Source organism: Festucalex cinctus, chromosome 1 (genome assembly GCF_051991245.1).
Source record: "Festucalex cinctus isolate MCC-2025b chromosome 1, RoL_Fcin_1.0, whole genome shotgun sequence".
Taxonomy (NCBI): Eukaryota; Metazoa; Chordata; class Actinopteri; order Syngnathiformes; family Syngnathidae; genus Festucalex; species Festucalex cinctus.
The window spans coordinates 338,511-354,416 of record NC_135411.1 but is presented as its reverse complement, the minus strand read 5'-3'; the positions used below and the strand labels follow the sequence as shown (position 1 = coordinate 354,416).

Below are 15,906 nucleotides of genomic sequence, written 5' to 3'. Positions count from 1 at the left end.
TGGAAAACACCTTCGCACCTGCCAGGTGGGCAGAGAAGTCCTGTATGTGCGGGACCGGATAGCGATCGTGCGTCGTGGCATCATTGAGGCGGCGATAGTCTCCACACGGTCGCCAGCCGCCGTCCGACTTTGGAACCATGTGGAGAGGCGAGGCCCACGGGCTGTCCGAACGACGAATTATGCCAAGGCGTTCCATGTTGGCGAATTCGGACTGAGCTGTGGCCAATCTATCAGGGTTGAGGCGTCGGGCCTTAGCATGAACCGGCGGGCTCACGGTCTCGATGTGGTGCTCGACTCCATGCTTGGTAGAAGTGGCTGCAAATGTAGGCGTGGTCAGGCTGGGGAATTCTCCAAGAAGCCGCGTGAACACGCCGTCATCTGAGAGCGGGCTGGCGAGGCCCTCAAACGTCTCCACATCACACCCACAAGCAACAGTGGAAAACGTCACAGCGTCCAACAGGCGGCCATTTTTAACATCCACCAGTAGACTGTGGGCACACAAAAAGTCCGCGCCAAGAAGGGGAAAAGAAATGTCCGCAGTGACAAAGTCCGCAGTGACAAAGTCCCAAGTGAACCGGCGCTCCCCAAAACATACATCCACTGTCTTAGTGCCGTAGGTCCGGATAGGTGCATCGTTGGCCGCTGACAGGTGCGGGCCGTGAGTGCCCCCGGCAGCATCTTCAGCCGAGGCAGGCAACACGCTTCTGCGGGCGCCGGAGTCACAAAGGAATTTGAGTCTGGAGAGGGTGTCCGTGACAAACAGCAGCCGGCACTCTGCGCCCCCACTCACACCTGCAACTGAGTGGAGGCGTTGCCGTTTTCCGACGCAACAAAGGAGCAAGGGGCGCGGCACCTCTTCGCCTTGGTTCCAAAACGTGCGTGAAAATAGCATAAGCCAGGGGCTGATCGGCCATCCACGGCAGAGCGTGCCTTATGAGGTGCAGTTGCGGCCGCCGGGACTGGGAAGGCGAAAATTGTTACATAGAAAGATAAAATGTGCAAAATGCACGAGCATATGGCGTGTTAGCTCGCATGGAGCTGTGGTGGTTTGATCTCGGGTTGAGTTAGCAACAAAAAAAGGAAAAAAAAAAAAAAAAAAGTAGGACTTTTGCGTCAATCATTTCAGTGATAACACTGTTCAACAAAAATTTGTAATCGCAGATGGCTTTGTGTGTCTGAACGTATTCTCGACGCTTATTTGGGGAAAATTGCAAGGTGGCTTTATTTCTATTTCATACACAAGGCAACTCAATGTGCTTCACACAAGCAAATACACAACACGTACAAACATCAACAAACAACCATTAACAAAATTCAGAAGCAAACAAAAATAACTTCCTAAATTCCGTACAAAAAAAACATACATTGACATTTAAACACATTAACAGCAAACATTTAATATTTACAGGTTGAGTAGTTTTGAAAGCATTACATTTACACTTTTAAGATGCACTGACACTTTTACAGCACACCAGTCTCACTTCCCTTCATTTTTTGAAGCTTCAAAGATGGCTGCCATTCTCACCAGCACACTCGTGTCTCTCAGCAAGCTTTTTACAAGAGAATCTTTTAGTACAAACACTGCAACTGAATGGTTCCTTCCCACTAGGGGTGTTAAAAAAATCGATTCGGCAATATATCGCGATATTACAGGACGCAATTCTCGAATCGATTCAATAGGTGGCAGAATTGATTTTTAAATATCTATTTTTGATGGGAAAATATTCAACAAAACGTCTTATAGTTAGAGTTCACACCTTAAACATGGAAAAATGTTTACTATGTGGCTCAGAGTTATAAGGTTGAAGTTTCAGATAAATAACACATCCATCCATTTTCTTGACCGCTTATTCCTCACAAGGGTCGCGGGGGGTGCTGGCGCCTATCTCAGCTGGCTCTGGGCAGAAGGCGGGGGACACCCTGGACTGGTTGCCAGCCAATTGCAGGGCACACAGAGACGAACAACCATCCACACTCACAAGCACACCTAGGGACAATTCGGAACGTCCAATTAACCTGCTATGCATGTCTTTGGAAAGTGGGAGGAGACCGGAGATAACCCGGAGAAGACCCACGCAGGCACGGGGAGAACATGCAAACTCCACAAAGGAAGGCCGGAGCCCGGACTCGAACCAGAGTCCTCAGAACTGGGAGGCGGACCTGCTAACCACTCGCTCACCGTGCCGCCTATAAATAAGACATTTTCATACAAATCTTACAGTGTACAAGATTACTGATTAGTATTTTCTAAATTTGAGTAAAAAAAAAAATCGCAGCAATCGACAAACAAATCCGTATCGGGATTAATCGGTATCGAATCGAATCGTGACCTATGAATCGTGATACGAATCGAATCGTCAGGTACGAGGCAATTCACACCCCGACTTCCCACCATGTATTCTTGTGTGCTTTCTTAAATTTGACATGGAAGAGAAGCTTTTTCCACAATCTGAGCAGGAATATGGTTTCTCTCCAGTGTGTGTTTTTGCATGTGCTGTTAAAGAATTGGTGGAAGTGAAGCTTTTCACACATTTTGTGCATGAATATGGTTTCTGTCCCGTGTGTGTGTTCTTATGTGGCTTCTTAATTCAGTGTGTGTTCTTGTATGTGTTGTTAAATTTGACTTAAAAGAGAAGCTTTTGCCACAATCTAAACAAGAAAAAGGTTTTTCCCCAGTGTGTGTTCTTGTATGTGTTGTTAAATTTGACTTCCGAAAGAAGCTTTTGCCACAATCTAAACAAGAAAAAGGTTTTTCCCCAGTGTGTCTTCTTGTATGTTTTGTTAAATTTGACTTGTCAGAGAAGCTTTTGCCACAATCTAAACAAGAAAAAGGTTTTTCCCCAGTGTGTGTTCTTGAATGTAATGTTAAATGTGACTTCTGAGAGAAGCTTTTGCCACAGTCTGAACAAGAAAAAGGTTTCTCGCCAGCGTGTCTTCTTGTATGTATGGTGAAATATGACTTCCAAAAGAAGCTTTTGCCACAATCTAAACAAGAAAAAGGTTTTTCCCCAGTGTGTGTTCTTGTATGTATCGTTAATTCTGACTTCCGGGAGAAGCTTTTGCCACAATCTAAACAAGAAAAAGGTTTTTCCCCAGTGTGTGTTCTTGTATGTATCGTTAATTCTGACTTCTGAGAGAAGCTTTTACCACAATGGGAGCAAGAAAAAGGTTTCTCGCCAGTGTGGCTTCTTGTATGTGTTGTTAAACGTGACTTCAAAGAGAAGCTTTTGCCACAATCTAAACAAGAAAAAGGTTTTTCCCCAGTGTGTCTTCTTGTATGTGTTGTGAAAGCTGACTTCTGAGAGAAGCTTTTGCCACAGTCTGAGCAAGAAAAAGGTTTCTCGCCACTATGGATTCTTGTATGTGTTGTTAAATCTGACTTGTCAGAGAAGCTTTTGCCACAATCTAAACAAGAAAAAGGTTTTTCCCCAGTGTGTCTTCTTGTATGTTTTGTTAAATCTGACTTCCAAGAGAAGCTTTTGCCACAATCTAAACAAGAAAAAGGTTTTTCCCCAGTGTGTGTTCTTGTATGTGTTGTTAAATCTGACTTCCGAAAGAAGTTTTTGCCACAATCTAAACAAGAAAAAGGTTTTTCCCCAGTGTGTCTTCTTGTATGTGTTGTTAAATGTGACTTTGAAGAGAAGCTTTTGCCACAGTCTGAGCAAGAAAAAGGTTTCTCGCCACTATGGATTCTTGTACGTGTTGTTAAATCTGACTTGTCAGAGAAGCTTTTGCCACAATCTAAACAAGAAAAAGGTTTTTCCCCAGTGTGTGTTCTCAAGTGAATTTTCAAACTTCTTTTTGAACTCAATGTTTTCCCACAGTGAGAACATTCGCAGGATTTGTCGTCAGTGTGACACGACCTATCATCAGCACCGTGTTCATCATTACCATGCAGATTATCATCATTATCATCATCATCATGAGAAGAAAGGGACCTTATGTCATCACTTTTTGCTTTTGATGGTCCCCAGTGGTCTGCATCACTTTCTGGAATCATGTTTTGAGGATTTAAGATCCTGTTTGGAGGCTCCGCCCCTCTGCCCTCCTCACTCTCACCCTTGACTTCATCTTCACTCTTTAAAGGGGCGAAGGTCATTGGTGACTTGGTGACGTCATCCTCAACCTCCTCCTCTTTGACACGAACGGGCTTTTCTTCCTCTTCGATGTAAGGATGTTCTTCCTCCTCTTTAACATTCGGAGGCTTCATGTCCTCTTGGTCAGGACGAAGATATTTCTCAGCGACGTCTGCAGGACACAAGAAGACAAACACACATTTGGGTTGGTCAAGTCAAATTTCAAGCGTGAGATGATGTGCATTATTGTTTCTACAGTCCACCGCGACTTGGGGCCACCGCACACTCGGATTGGCCCATCCAAAAAACAAAAAGGTAAAAAAAGTATTGGCCTTGTTAAAAATCTGACAGCCGATATAAGGTCAAATCTAAAACCATTTTAATCTCTCTATTGATTGAAGTCGACTAAATTGAGTTGATATTGTCCATCCGCATACATTTCAACTTTTACATAGAAAATTAAAACACCTATTTGTAACCATAGTTAGGCTGGAAGACCCCTACTTCCACATGATTCATCCCATTCTCATCTTTCCAATTTAAACATATTCCAAAAATTCACGCCTTACCCACAATTCCCGATTTTGTACCCAGTTTTTCCTCATGCATTCTTAATGGAAGATTCAAAATTTCCTTCCACATTTTTCATCCAATTTACTTCATTCCAACGTCAATATATTCCTAAAATTCATACCACGAGCTCTTTTCCTGTTCCAAAATTCACGCCTTACCACAATTCCCCATTTCGTACACGTTTTTTTCCAATGTATTCATAATGGGAGATTCTACATTTCACATTTACTTCCACATTCTTCATCCAATTCACCACATTCCAACTTTAATGTAGTCGCCAATTCTCCTTTTGTAGTTCCAAAATTCACGCCTTCATCACAATTTCCTATTTTGTACCCTACGCCTGCCTTCAGCGGCAGCCATCTTGGCCAATTGATTTGGTACACCAGGGATTCTCGCCAGGAAATGCCCCAGCTTGAATAGGAAGTGACCTGATTTCAACAGGAAGTGACCTGATTTCAATAGGAAGTGACCCGGAAATGGCATAAAATGAACAGGAAGTGACTCAGAAGTGGCTTTAAATCAACAGAAAGTGACAATTTCAACAGAAAGTGATCCGATTTCAATAGGAAGTGACCTGAAATCAACAGGAACTGACTTGTTTTCAACAGGAAGTGACCCAGAAGTGACCTGATTTCAATAGGAAGTGACCTGTTGATTTGAACAGGAAGTTACCCAGAAATAGCCAAAAATCAAAAGGACGTGACCTGATTTCAACAGGAAGTGACCAGGAAATGGCCTAAAATCAACAGAAAGTGACCCAGAAGTGGCGTCAAATCAACAGGAAGCAACACGATTTCAACAGGAAGTGACCTGATTTCAATAGGAAGTGACCCGGAAATGGCATAAAATGAACAGGAAGTGACTCAGAAGTGGCTTTAAATCAACAGGAAGTGACTTGTTTTCAACAGGAAGTGACCCGGAAGTGACCTGATTTCAATAGGAAGTGACCTGGAAGTGACTTAGAATCAACAGGAAGTGGCCCGATTTCAACAGGAAGTGACCTATCAATAGGAAGTAGTCCAATTTCAACAGGAAGTGAGCCTTACTCCAGTCCTCAATCTTTCCTCCATTAATTAATTCACTCATTAATTTACCTTAATTAAGCGCAACCGCTTCATTACATTTTCACGTGTCGTCTTGTGCGCAGTTCGCATATATGCCCATATGAACTCGGCCCTTATTTGCAAAACAGAATCGATTGTCATTGACTCCCGTCTTCGTGAATGCTACAGTTGCAACTAGTGATATTTTTGTCGACGAAGAATTGACATCATAATTTTCGTGACTGTTTTTCCTGACGAAAATTAAATGAAAACTAAAATAGAAGCCATTCGTTCAGACAATAACTATGATTAAAATTGACTGACAATTTCGTCAATGACTAAAATGAAAATGAAAACAACACAGTAGTGAAAATTCACACAATCCAATCGGAATGAATGAGAAAAGAACCACTCAAAAATGTTGTGTTCACTGCACTTTAACTCAGCTCAACTTTAATTATAAAGCGCTCTAAGAACAGGCATTGCTGTATACAAAGTGTTGTACATAAACATAAATTGTGCAGCTGTAAGATTAATCTCAAGCAATTTAATTATGCACTTTTTCTTATTCAGGTGAAAAGTTACATTATTGTCAGTTGAACATGATTCATTGAAACAATAAAGACACCATTGTATGAAATGTGTCTTGCGTGTTAAACTAAAGTCACAAATAGGTGTGCTATAATTTTCTGCATAAAAGTTTAAACGTATGCTGAAGGAAAATAGACTAAACTGTGAATTTAGTCGACTAAAATTGGATCAAAACTAAAATACAATCAGAAGATTAAATTATGACTCAAACTTGTTAATTTTAGTCAAAAGACTATAACTAAAACTAAATTAAAATTTCTTGTCAAAATTAACACTGGTTGCAACAGCAGTGGAATATAATAATGCAGTAATCATGACAAAACTGTGACTGTTTTGTAAAAAAAAAAAAAAAAAAAAAAATTATGTGGGAAACAGGGATATGTATACCGACAAAAAAAAAAATTAATTTGTAGTATTGTACCACCGTTTTAATACAGTCTTATTGTGCACCTAAGTGTTCTGAAAATCGCACACGTCTTGTCAGATACATTGGTATGACTGTCTCATGACTGTATAATCGGCCCCTGTCCGGAATCAACCAATCAAATCAATTTATTTCACTCTTTAAAATAACAGTTGAATTTAATTACTGTGCACAGTAATGCGGACTGCAGTGAATTTTTTTTTAACGCTATACAGTAGTGCTAAACAAGGGAGAGTCATAAGAAGTGTACAAACCTGCTGCGTGTAGCACAATTCGAGGCTGCTCGCAAACGTCGTCCAGCGGTTGAAAATGTTGCTCGTTCTCTTCTTTGACTCCAAAGAGTTCCTCCTCGTCCTTTGGTGTCGTTCTCGCCGACATTTTGGCACAATAATGCCAACAAAGTCACACTTGGTCTCTTCCTGACCACGTGTTATGTGCTTCTCTTTGTTAGCGGCTAGCAAGCTAAGCTAAGCTAAACTAAGCTAACTTGGCCGAGAAGCATCAACGCGCACCGAGACGAGTTTAAACTCACGCCGACATTTAATAAACGGTGTCGCAAACCTTCAAAATGGTGATGGGAGTCCTGTGTGTTCAGTTCAATACCGAATCAGAAAGAATGATTTAGCAGAGGACGTCTGATTAAACGCGATGTGGCCGCCCGCCAGTGCAGTGAGCACGTCAAGAAACGAACGTAGACGTGCGGCGGAAGTCAGGGGCAGGACACGCCCCCGCTGCGTTACGATTGGCTGCTGGAAATTGTCCGGGGGCTTCAGAGCAAGCATTGTCATCAAGTCATCGACAGATGTCGCCATTTTTGCTGCGGTTGGAATCGAAAGTCTCATTCCCTTTTTCAGTGTTTTGATCCCGATATAATTGTAAAGTTTAAATGCCCGTTTAAATTTGATTTATTTAAAAAAAAAAAAAAGAGTTCCATTTTTTTGTGGTGAATGTGCAGTTTAAAAATTCGCCATCAAAGTTGAACAAGCATTTTGAGGTAAACTGAATGTTTATTATGAGGGATGAGATTTAACCACCAAATGTTATGAGTTTAAAGGCTCAGTCTGCCGGTTTCACTCAGGAAAATGCACTTTTTAAATGCAGAATTTAAACAAACAAACTACTTCTCAATTTACAGATCTGGGCTTCTCTTAATTTCTGGTGGTGATTTTGTCCTAAACCCCCACCGTCCCAGCCTGTATTTTGCAATTTTGTGTTTGGTTTGCTGCGATTGGCTGGCGACCAGTTCAGGGTGCAACCCCGCCTACTGCCCAGAGCCAGCTGAGATAGGCGCCAGCCGCAACCCTTGTGAGCAATAAGCGGTCAAGAAAATGGATGGATGGATGTGTTCTGTGGAAAGACAGTGTTTACACCCCTGCAGCCAATCGCAGAGCGGGGTTTGGCGTGTCGCAAACGGGGCCGGTGTTCTGACAAACCAGCATACCCGTCGAAGTAGCATACCCGTATGCTGATCTGACGGCTGCCTCTATCGGGCTAGCATACGTAGTCAGAATAGCATTCCTACGTTACGACGATCCCGTGAATGATAATAATACACTGCAATTAGGCTAAACACAGATGCATATTAAAAACACTAGAGCTACCAAAGAATCATATGTATAGTTAGTTTTAAGACGAGCATGCTGTTCTGACGGCTGATTGTAACATCGGTATGCTGTTTTGATGGCTGAAATGGGCACCCACAGCACATTGTTGCCTTATAGTTTACTCGTCAAGAAAAAATAAGGCCAACTATAGAGCCACATTAAAACTTCAGAGGACAATATGCCAACGCGCTCCCACAGATTTGCATGAATTTCTGTATTTTTAGATGATTTAAGTCTTCGCGTCTCATTCCGTTGTGTTCATTTTGCTGACTGCTGCGTTCAGGTGTAGGCTTATGTGCACAGGGTCGTCATACGAAAACATTGTTATATATCAAAACAAACTGTTGTCAATAAATCAAACAAAAACCATATGCAGGCGCGGATGACAGTTTCCTCACCAAACTGAGGCTGAATGCACATTATAATGACTTGCACACGAACTGCCCACTCGGTGACACAATTGTCATTTCTAATTAGTGTAAAAGGCAACATTCTAATCACACATCAAAATATTGGCTCCAGCTATACCCATTATGTATGATAGTTGTCTACATGACAGAAAATTGTCTAGATTTAATTGAACGGATTTTGCAGGCTGTGAGAGAATTTGCCAGTTGGAACACCATTGCTTAATTTTGAAAGAAATATTTGAGAAGACTCGAAAAAAATGAGCTTTATTGTTGAATTCAAAATGAAAACCGATGCAGGAGGACTATGAAACATATTTTATGTACAAACTACAATACACGTTGCCAGTTTGCTAAAAGTACAAAAACATCAAGTGACCAAAACTACACAACCTACGTCTCAAAAGATTCCAAACTACGATGGCTGTAGCAAGTCAGCAATTTAAGTTGCATTTTTTTTTACACTTAAAAACGTTATTCTGCACATTCAGCATGTGTCCACCGCAGACAGAATTCACATTGCACCTTAAAATAAGAAGAAAAAACACACATTAGTGAAGCCCCAAAATTGTTTTTGAATAAGTGTAGTACAGTACAAGCATCCAACTGCCACTGTGCCATAATAATAACGCACAGTGATCCATGACGCTAACTGCAGAACAAAACTTCCTCTCTGAATAAAATACTTTCACTATATAAAATAATTACAAAACGAAGTAAAATGCAGTTTTAAATAATCAGTTATTGCATACTTTTACTTACTTGTCAGCTGAGGTATGCTGCTCCGACGAGTTCGACAGTGATGATGTAATGCTGGTTTGTCAGAACACCGGGCGAAATTGTCGGCTGCGTGACGTCACTCCCGCAGCAATTTGAAAGCATGCACATTTTTTTTTTTTTTTTTACGCACTCATTCACACATGTAAGCTTTTTTGAGTGAGTGAGTGAGTGAGTGAAAAATAATAATAATAATACGTGCGTGCTGTCAAAATCCGCATGAGTGACGTCACGCAGCCGACAAATTCACCCATCTCCGTTTGCAGATCTGGGCGAATCATTGTAAATTAACATTTTAACTTTGCCCTTTGCCGTTGTGAATACCTTAAAACAAAACTAAAACATGCAGAAATGCAAATTCTGATAGGGAAAAAAAAATCTTGAGCAATTGCAATTGCGTTGCAAATTATTTACCAAGGCGCGTTAGAGGCGTGTCAACCACCACAGCCCCACAACATCCAGAGCCTTTAGGAATTCCGGGCGGTTCTCATCCACCCCTGGGGCCCTGCCACCGAGGAGATTTCCAACCAACTCAGTGACTTTGACCCCAGAGATAGGAGAGCCCACCTCAGATTCGCCAGACTGCTTCCTCAAAGGAAGACGTCTTGGTGCAATTGAGATCTTCGAAGTATTCCCCCCACCGACTCACGACGTCCCGAGTCGAAGTCAGCAGCACACCATCTCCATTATACAGTGTTAATGGTGAACTGCTTTCCTCTCCTGAGACGCCGGATGGTGGACCAGAATTTCCTCGAGCCGTCCGGAAGTCATTTTCCATGGCCTCACCGAACTCCTCCCATGTCCGAGTTTTTGCCTCAGCGACCGCTGAAGCCGCGTTCCGCTTGGCCAGCCGGTAACTGTCAGCTGCCTCCGCAGGACTACAGGCCAAAAAGGCCCGATAGGACTCCTTCTTCAGCTTGACAGCATCCCTGACCACTGGTGGTTCGAGGATTGTCGCCGTGACAGGCACCGACTACCTTCTGGCCGCAGCTCCGATCGGCTGCCTTAACAATGGAGGCGCGGAACATAGCCCCCTCGGAACGCTCTCCTCCCCCGGGACAAGGGAGAAGTTCTGCCAGAGGGAGAAACTCTTTCTGACAGGGGATTCCGCCAGATGTTCCCAGCAAACACTCACAATACGTTTGGGTCCGCCAGGTCGGACCGGCATCTTCCCCCACCATCGGAGTCAACACACTACCAGGTGGTGATATGTTGACAGGTCCACCCTTCTCTTCATCTGAGTGTCCAAAACATGCGGCCACAAATCCAATGACACGACTACAAAGTCGATCATCGAACTGCAGCCGAGGGTGTCCTGGTGCCAAGTACACACATGGACACCCCTATGTTTGAACATGGTGTTCGTTATGGACAATCCGTGATGAGCACAGAAGTCCAAAAGCAAAACACCACTCGGGTTCTGACCGGGAGGGCTGTTCCTCAAAATCACGTCCCTCTATGTCTCACTGTCATTGCCCACGTGAGCGTTGAAGTCCCCCAGCAGAATGAGGGTGTCCTTGGGGAAGCACTCTCCAGCACACCCTCCAGGGACTCCAAAAAGTGTGGGTACTCTGAACTGCTGTTTGGTGCATATGCACAAACAACAGTCAGGACCCGTCACCCCACCTGAAGGCGGAGGCAGGCTACCCTCTCATCTACCGGGGTGTACCCCAACGTACTGGCGCTGAGCCAGGGGCCAATAAGACTGCCCACACCTGCTCTGCGCCTCTCACCATGGGCAACTCCAGAGTGGAAGAGAGTCCAACCCCTCTCGAGAGGACTGGTACCAGAGCCCAAGCCGTGTGTGGAGGACAGTCCGACGATGTCTCGTCGGAACTTCTCTGCCTCACACACCAGCTCAGGCTCCTTCCCTGCCAGAGAGGTGACATTCCATGTCCCAAGAGCCAGCTTCCGTAGCTGGGGGGGTCGGTCCGCCAAGGTCTCCTCCCATGGCTGCCACCCAGCCTCCACTGCACCCGACCTCTTTGGCCCCTCCCACCGGTGGTGAGCCCATGGGAAGGTGATACAGTATCTGATATATATATATGTATATATATATATATATATATATATATATATATATATATATATATATATATATATATATATATATATATATATGCAACATTTATTTGTACTGCAAGTAATACAAATGACTTTTGGCCAGTTTTTGTCATCTGTGGCTCTCACACTTTCCTTCAGCAAAGTTTTGACGCAACACTTACCTTCCAATGAAGGTAAAATGTTTGTGATGACTGATGATGACAAGCCATTGAAGTCAAGGAGGCGGACCTCAGAGCCAAGGAGTAAGTTGAGGGCAGGTACCAACTGACTCCTTATTTGTAGGGAGGGCACTAATGCTGATTGGCTAGGGATGTAAGGTATTGCCACACACTTCCCACCAGGGGGAGCATCATCTCATCAGCGCCACACTCAGAAGTACAAATGCAATTGCATTGTACTGTCGCTTCTCTTAATGTGATCATTTTTGTCGGAACGCCGCCTGTGAGTCGCAGCAGTGGCCGGAAACGGAGCTGGTGTGTGAAGCCCGGAAGTCCAGGTGGCATCTACTCCATTTGATTTGTATTTTGATTTCAAAATGTGATGAAAGGTTGTTTGACGACAAGAACAATCTGCCTGCAGAGGCAAAAGTGCCACATGAACAGAAATTATATTACTACATGCAAAATGAAAGAATCAAAACCAGGTATGGACACAATTTTGTTCTGATGTCATCTGAATATTGTATGCTAATCGTGTCAAAATTGTTACATAGAAAGATAAAATGTGCAAAATGCACTAGCATATGGCGTGTTAGCTAGCACGGAGCTGTGGTGGTTGAGTTAGCAACAAAGAGTAGGACATTTGCGTCAATCATTTCAGTGATAACACTGTTCCACAAAAAATTTTAATCGCAGATGGCTTTGTGTGTCTGAACGTATTGTCGACGCTTATTTGGGGAAAATTGCAAGGTGGCTTTATTTCTATTTCTATTACACAAAGCAACTCAATGTGTTTCACACAAGCAAATACACAACATCAACAAACAACCATTAACAACATTCAGAAGCAAACAAAAATAACTTCCTAAATTACGTACAAAAAAACCATACATTGACATTTAAACACATTAACAGCAAACATTTAATATTTACAGGTTGAGTAGTTTTGAAAGCATTACATTTACACTTTTAAGATGCATTGACACTTTTACAGCACACCAGTCTCACTTCCCTTCATTTTTTGAAGCTTCAAAGATGGCTGCCATTCTCACCAGCACACTCGTGTCTCTCAGCAAGCTTTTTACAAGAGAATCTTTTAGGACAAACACTGCAACTGAATGGTTCCTTCCCATTAGGGGTGTTAAAAAAATCGATTCGGCAATATATCGCAATATTACAGGACGCAATTCTCGAATCGATTCAATAGGTGGCAGAATTGATTTTTAAATATCAATTTTTGATGGGAAAATATTCAACAAAACGTCTTATAGTTAGAGTTCACACCTTAAACATGGAAAAATGTTTACTATGTGGCTCAGAGTTATAAGGTTGAAGTTTCAGATAAATAATACATCCATCCATTTTCTTGACCGCTTATTCCTCACAAGGGTCGCGGGGGGTGCTGGCGCCTATCTCAGCTCACTCTGGGCAGAAGGCGGGGGACACCCTGGACTGGTTGCCAGCCAATCGCAGGGCACACAGAGACGAACAACCATCCACACTCACAAGCACACCTAGGGACAACTCGGAACGTCCAATTAACCTGCCATGCATGTCTTTGGAAAGTGGGAGGAGACCGGAGTACCCGGAGAAGACCCACGCGAGCACGGGGAGAACATGCAAACTCCACAAAGCAAGGCCGGAGCCCGGACTCGAACCTGAGTCCTCAGCACTGGGAGGCGGACCTGCTAACCACTCGCTCACCGTGCCGCCTATAAATAATACATTTTCATACAAATCTTACAGTGTACAAGATTACTGATTAGTATTTTCTAAATTTGAGTTAAAAAAAAAATCGCAGCAATCGACAAACAAAACCGTATCGGGATTAATCGGTATCGAATCGAATTGTGACCTATGAATCGTGATACGAATCGAATCGTCAGGTACGAGGCAATTCACACCCCTACTTCCCACCATGTATTCTTGTGTGCTTTCTTAAATTTGACATGGAAGAGAAGCTTTTTCCACAATCTGAGCAGGAATATGGTTTCTCTCCAGTGTGTGTTTTTGCATGTGCTGTTAAAGAATTGGTGGAAGCGAAGCTTTTCACACATTTTGTGCATGAATATGGTTTCTGTCCCGTGTGTGTGTTCTTATGTGGCTTCTTAATTCAGGCTTGGCAGGGAAGCTTTTGCCACAGGCTGAGCAAGAAAAAGGTTTCTCTCCACTATGGATTCTTGTATGTGCTGTTAAAACTGACTTGTCAGAGAAGCTTTTGCCACAATCTGAGCAAGAAAAAGGTTTTTCCCCAGTGTGTCTTCTTGTATGTGTTGTTAAAGCTGACTTCCGAGAGAAGCTTTTGCCACAATCTAAACAAGAAAAAGGTTTTTCCCCAGTGTGTCTTCTTGTATGTGTTGTTAAATCTGACTTGTCAGAGAAACTTTTGCCACAATCTAAACAAGAAAAAGGTTTTTCCCCAGTGTGTCTTCTTGTATGTGTTGTTAAAGCTGACTTCTGAGAGAAGCTTTTGCCACAATCTAAACAAGAAAAACGTTTTTCCCCAGTGTGTCTTCTTGTATGTTTTGTTAAAGCTGACTTCTGAGAGAAGCTTTTGCCACAGTCTGAGCAAGAAAAAGGTTTCTCGCCACTATGGATTCTTGTATGTGTTGTTAAATCTGACTTGTCAGAGAAGCTTTTGCCACAATCTAAACAAGAAAAAGGTTTTTCCCCAGTGTGTCTTCTTGTATGTGTTGTTAAATCTGACTTCCGAGAGAAGCTTTTGCCACAGTCTGAGCAAGAAAAAGGTTTTTCCCCAGTGTGTCTTCTTGTATGTGTTGTTAAAGCTGACTTCTGAGAGAAGCTTTTGCCACAATCTAAACAAGAAAAAGGTTTTTCCCCAGTGTGTCTTCTTGTATGTGTTGTTAAAGCTGACTTCTGAGAGAAGCTTTTGCCACAATCTAAACAAGAAAAAGGTTTTTCCCCAGTGTGTCTTCTTGTATGTGTTGTTAAATCTGACTTGTCAGAGAAGCTTTTGCCACAATCTAAAAAAGAAAAAGGTTTTTCCCCAGTGTGTCTTCTTGTATGTGTTGTTAAAGCTGACTTCCGAAAGAAGCTTTTGCCACAGTCTGAGCAAGAAAAAGGTTTCTCGCCAGTGTGGCTTCTTATATGTCTGGTTAAATGTGACTTTGAAGAGAAGCTTTTACCACAATGGGAGCAAGAAAAAGGTTTCTCGCCACTATGGATTCTTTTATGTGTTGTTAAATTTGACTTCGAAGAGAAGCTTTTGCCACAATCTAAACAAGAAAAAGGTTTTTCCCCAGTGTGTCTTCTTGTATGTCTGGTTAAATGTGACTTCTGAGAGAAGCTTTTGCCACAGTGGGTACAAGCAAAAAGTTTTTCTCCAGTGTGTGTTCTTGAATGTTTTGTTAAATTTGACTTCAAAGAGAAGCTTTTGCCACAATCTAAACAAGAAAAAAGTTTTTCCCCAGTGTGTGTTCTTGAATGTTTTGTTAAATTTGACTTCAAAGAGAAGCTTTTGCCACAATCTAAACAAGAAAAAAGTTTTTCCCCAGTGTGTGTTCTTGAATGTTTTGTTAAATTTGACTTCAAAGAGAAGCTTTTGCCACAATCTAAACAAGAAAAAAGTTTTTCCCCAGTGTGTGTTCTTGAATGTTTTGTTAAATTTGACTTCAAAGAGAAGCTTTTGCCACAATCTAAACAAGAAAAAGGTTTTTCCCCAGTGTGTCTTCTCAAGTGAATTTTCAAACGTCCTTTTGTACTCAATGTTTTCCCACAGTGAGAACATTCGCAGGATTTGTCGTCAGTGTGACACGACCTATCATCATCAGCATGTTCATCATTACCATGCAGATTATCATCATTATCATCATCATCATGAGAAGAAAGGGACCTTATGTCATCACTTTTTATTTTTGATGGTCCCCAGTGGTCTGCATCACTTTCTGGAATCATGTTTTGAGGATTTAAGATCCTGTTTGGAGGCTCCGCCCCTCTGCCCTCCTCACTCTCACCCTTGACTTCATCTTCACTCTTTAAAGGGGCGAAGGTCATTGGTGACTTGGTGACGTCATCCTCAACCTCCTCCTCTTTGACACGAACGGGCTTTTCTTCCTCTTCGATGTAAGGATGTTCTTCCTCCTCTTTAACATTCGGAGGCTTCATGTCCTCTTGGTCAGGACGAAGATATTTCTCAGCGACGTCTGCAGGACACAAGAAGACAAAC

General features: G+C 42.6%; 1 pseudogene; it reads right to left on the bottom strand.

The window, feature by feature from the left end:
* Positions 1-1,414: 1,414 nt before the first annotated feature.
* LOC144006167 (uncharacterized) lies at positions 1,415-15,645 on the bottom strand (annotated as a pseudogene).
* Between the last annotated feature and the right edge of the window lie 261 nt (positions 15,646-15,906).